The sequence below is a fragment of the Elephantulus edwardii genome, unplaced genomic scaffold (genome assembly GCF_000299155.1).
Source record: "Elephantulus edwardii isolate Elephantulus edwardi_28Jun2011 unplaced genomic scaffold, EleEdw1.0 scaffold00097, whole genome shotgun sequence".
Lineage (NCBI taxonomy): Eukaryota > Metazoa > Chordata > Mammalia > Macroscelidea > Macroscelididae > Elephantulus > Elephantulus edwardii.
Window position 1 is genome coordinate 5,516,890 of NW_006399847.1, and position 5,283 is coordinate 5,522,172.

At 39.5% G+C, this 5,283-nt stretch overlaps 1 pseudogene; it reads left to right on the forward strand.

The window, feature by feature from the left end:
• Window positions 1-2,308: 2,308 nt before the first annotated feature.
• Window positions 2,309-4,837, forward strand: LOC102854026 (annotated as a pseudogene).
• The last annotated feature ends 446 nt before the right edge of the window (window positions 4,838-5,283 follow it).

Consider the following 5,283-nt stretch of genomic DNA (forward strand, 5'->3'; position numbering starts at 1 on the left):
CATCAATCTGGGAATGGTAGAGGATCACAGAAAGAGAAGACCTCTAGGAAGATAAAGTGACTGACAATGGGCTCAAGCACTTCAGAGATTGTGATTTTGGTGCAAGAAAAGGCAAAGTTCAGATATGTTGGTTTTAGTGTTGCTACACATGATAATCAACTAGATGGCCCCTACCCTCTCCTAGCAGCATGCTCAAAATATGTGAGTTTAAACCTCTTCAATACCTGCCTCTAAGGAGCACAATGACTACATTTTTTCCAAGACAAGCCTGCCCTGTCCTGAGCCAGTCTCACTTACTGCGACACACCTACCCTCATTGGCCCAGTTACTGTATCAATCCATCTCATCTGGGGTCTTCCTTTCTTGCACTGTCCCTCCACTCTTCCAAGCATGAAGTTCTTCCTGACCAAGTGCCCAAAGTATTTGAGACAGAGCTTCAAAATCCTAGCCTCCAAGGAGAAACTTGGTTTCACCCTCTCCAAGACAGAGCTATTTGTTTTCTTACCATGGCAATCCATGGTATGTTTGAGACTCTTCTTCAACACTTCTTCTGTCATCCTTAGTCACTGAACAGCTCTCTTACGCATAGCAAGTAATTGTGAAAACCATGGCCTGAATCAGGCATACCTCAGTCTCTAGATTAACATTGTTGCTTCTCCATATGCTGGAATGGTCCCTGGCAGCAGATTTTCCCAGTGAAATTTGCATTTTGATTTTCTGACTGCTGGTTCCAAGAGTGTAAGTTCTTTGTAATATTGCTTGACTTAAGCATAAATTAACAGATAGTAAAGCATAGCCAGTGCACATATCCATAAATTATAACACAGTTCATTCTTAACTTGGACGATAATCTATCTAGCTTTATGTTTTTCTGTCTGAAAATTTTCAGACATTCTGTAATGCTTTCATTTTGCTAGTTTGCACTGGCAAAACAATGATAAGCTATTGTGTATTAAGAAATGTCTATTGAGGCTTGGTAACCTGGGAAATGTCACCTCTGAAGATCATGGCTTAAAATCAGGAAAGGTGTGAGTTAGGGTTGTATCTTTTCACTACACCTGTGGACTCAAGTATGTCAGAGATGGTGAGGATCGCACAGGATGCGATAAGGGTCAGATCTGTTTTTCTTAGGATCACTATGAGTTGTACTTGACTCGACAGCACCTAACAACAACAACAATAACATTCAATTTGTATGATGAGCAAATAAATACCAGGAGCTGAGTCTATGAAGAAGAATGGGGCATCAGGATTGGAGGAAGACTCATCAATATGATTTGCAATATGCAAATGGCACAGCTTTGCTTAATGAAAATAAAGAGTTGAATCATTTGCTGAAGAAAATAAAAGACAAGAGCCTTCAATATGGATTATACCTCAACAATGTTGTTGTTGTTGTTATGTGTCATCTAGTCAACTCTAATATTTCTGAACTTTTCCCTATCCTGATCAGTCTCACAATCCTGACAAAGCTGCCCCCATTACTCCAGCCACTGTGTCAAACCATCTTATCCAGGGTCTTCCGCTGCTGCACTGTACCTCCAACCCTTTAAACATGATGTCCTTCTCCAAGGACTGACTGGCCCCTCCTGGAAACATGCCAATGTATATGAGACAGAGTTTCAAAATCTTCTCCAGGACAGACCTATTTGATCTCTTGGTGGTCCATGGTATGTTCAAGAGTTTTCTCCAGCCTCACAGCTCAAAGGCATAGATTCTTCTTCTGTCATTCTTAGTCATTGCCTAGTTCTTTGTTGCATAGCAAGTAATTGAGAAGAACAGGACCTACACCTCAACAATAAGAAAACCAAAATCCTCATATCTGGACCAATAAAGAACATCATTACAAAGAGAGAAAAAATTGAAATTGTCAAGGATTTCATTTTATTTGGATCCGCAATAAACACCTAGGAAGCAGCAGGAAAGAAATCAAATTATATGGTGCACTGGGAAAATATACTGTCAAGAACCTCTTAAAAGTGCTGAAAAAAGCAAAGATGTCACCTTAAAGACTAGTGAGCCTGCCCCAAGCCATGGTGTTTTCAATTGCTTCAGGTGTACATGAAAGTTAAACAAATGAATATAAGGAATATTAAGAATTTATGCCTGTGAATTGTGGAGTTGGTGAAGAACATTGAATATAACATTGTCACAAGAACAAACAAATCTGTCTTGAATTACAGCCAGACTGCTCCTTAGAAAGAATGACAAGCACTTCATATATTTTGGGCATGCTGTTAGAAAGGGCTGGTTCTGGGAAATGCTCATCATACTTGGGAAAGTAGAGAGTAAGTGAAGAGAAGACGCAATGGGATTAAATGAGACTTACATGGATAGTGTAGGACTGGGCAAGATGTCTTCTTGTTGTGCATAGGTTACTAGAGTCAGCCCACTAGTCAGCATCTAACAACAGCAAGTTAAGATTAGACCTCTCTCAAGTATTTTCTTGAATCTTGAATCTTGGCACCAATAGTCAGAAAACCAAAAGACAAGTTGTGCTAGGATAATCTGCCATTAGGGACCTCTCCAAAGTGCTAAAGAGCAATGATGTCAATCTAGTGACAAAGATGCACCTGATCCAGGTCATTATTTGCTATGCTTCAGAGAGTTGAATAATGAATAAGAATGACAAAAGAGTCAATGCCTTTGAGCGGTGAGGCTAGAGAAGAATGTTGAACATGCCATAGACATACCATTGAACATACCTTGGGTAAAATAGGTTTGTCCTAGAGAAGGTGAAATCAAGTTTCTCCTTGAAGGCAAGGATTTTTAAGCTCCATCAGACATAATTTGAGCATGTTTCCAGGAGGGACCAGTCCCTTGGAGAAGTACATCATGCTTAGCGGGGTGGAGGGACAGTGTATAAGAGGAAGACCCCAGATATGATGGATTGACACAGTAACTGGGGTTATGGGGGGGGGGGTAAGTGTGTTAGAGACAGTGAGATTGGCTCAGAATAGGATAGGGCTCAAAGCTATTGTGCATAGGGTCACTATGAGTTGTAATAAACACAACAGCACATAACAACAAGTATTTTAGAGGGCATTAATGCTGTTTCAGAGGACCTTAATATATGATTACCAAGGAATTCTTAGAGAGTTAGAGGTCACTTTGGGACAAAGGTTACTTACCAGGTTTGAAATAAGAACTCTTGGAATTCATCCAAAGAAGCTCTTCAGCAATTTGAAAATGAATCAACTTAACTTGCCTTTGAAGAAGTGCATGGAATCGGGTTGCTCCTTAAATGCAAGAAGCATTTACACATACTATCAAGGATCTTGTCTAGAAGGGTCAGTTCTTGGGAAAAGATATGCTGGGGAAAGTAGAAGGTTAGAAAAAGAGAAGGCTCTGACTGAAATGACTGACACAATGACTTCAACAATGGCCTTGAGCTTGGTGAAGATCATGAGGATGGTTTAAGATAGAGCAAAGTTCTAATATGCTGTTCATAGGGTCTATGCAAGTCATAGTCAACAGTTTCTAGTAATAACAGCTCAAAATGAGGTAGCTACTGGGATATGTGTGCAGGTGTTGCTGTGTTTGTTGGTGATCTTCATAAAATAGAAAATGGAAAAAAAGTACTGACTTTATAAATGTGTTATTTAAAGTAAGTATGAGTCTCACTCAAAACAGTGTCCCTGGGGGCAGGGTGTCACCTAGTGAAGTGAATGAGACTCTGTGCTGAGGGCTCTGGTTTTAATCTGAGGAAAGCATGCCTTCTGGGTTTCCTTTAGTTCTTCCTCTGTGCTGTATCCTGATGTTCCATAAGGTTGTACTAAGCCTCAGATTCAAAGAAACTGCTTCATATACCAACCTTGTGAAATAAGCTTTCAGTTGTTAATTGGAGAACTTTTAATACAAATCTATTCATTGGACAGTATACTGAAACTAATAAATTCACTTTTTTTATTACTATGGAAAGGCTTTTTTAAAAAGGAACAAATTATTCTAAATTGCTTTCTCTGGAAAAAATACTAAAGCATGTTAAAGGAGGTTTTGAAAATATAATTATCATCTCTGGATCATATTATTAAATTAGATTAATATTTCTTCAAATAACTCATTCTTGTTTGTTTAATGATACTTAATGCTTGCATAAATTAGGTATACCTAATGGTGGCTCTGGTAGCCTAGTGGCATCCTGAGGGCATAGTGTTCAAGGCTTTCTGTGTGGGAAGGAAAACACTAGCTGCTCTGTGAAAGAAAGATGGGCAATATCCTTCTGTGCGATTAACTGCCTCTGAAAGCTCACTGGAGGGTCAGCTATGAGTCAGTTCCAACTCAATGGTATAGAATCCAACAACAGCAATGGTGACTTTGTGGAAAGGAGTTGTGCTACCAACCTAAATGCCTGTGGTTCAAATCTACCACCTGCTCCTGGTGAGAAAGATGAGCAATCACTCTACTTGCTATTTACAGTCTTTAAAAACCATTTTAGGGAGGTCAGCTATGAGTCAGTTCTGACTTAAAGGTACATAACATTTCAAAGAATTAATGAAAACAAATTTGTTTTGACCAAAGTTTTTTGTTTATGACAACATAGAGAGCAAAATCTTTCCAAGGAATTTAAGGTAGGTATTATGAAATGTGTTTTATTTTAAAAGAGGTAATTTTGTCTTTAGTGAAACAGATAGTTGCTGAGTTTAAAAAAAAACCCAAAAAACAAAAAAAAAAAACAAACCCACCACCACTCAATACTTGCTCTCAGTGAGCGCCAGACCCAAACCTGGCAGGTCAGGGTGATTACGGACATGCAGCTCGCCATCTTCGCCAACATACTGGGTGTGTCATTCTTTACCACTCTGTGGCCATCAACAATCCCAAGAAGCAAGAATGAGAGTGGCACTTACTCTGCCCCAGGGTTCCAGGACATACATAGTCTGAGGCAAGATGGAGGGTGTGAGGGGCCTTCACACTTCACCTCATCCCTTCTGCCCATCACAGCATACAAAGCAACTGTTGTTGTTGTTAAGTGCTGTTGAGTCGCAGGCGACTCATAATGACCCTCACAAAGCAACTACACCTGGATTTTTCCAAACAACTTTTATTTCCTCAAAGTCTTCCTTAACCCTATGGAACAAGAAGTTGCCACTGAATACGGCCCAGTAGAGGGGCTGATTTCTACGCCCCCATTATAAAAATACAAATACATAATTAAAAAAAAAAGAAAAACCAAAACCAACCCACAGAGCAGGCCTAGAAGGAAAAAAAATTATATTGTCATAACAGAAAACTTGACAGATCTTGGGGGAAAACATATTCCCTTCTATTTCAGGAGAACTC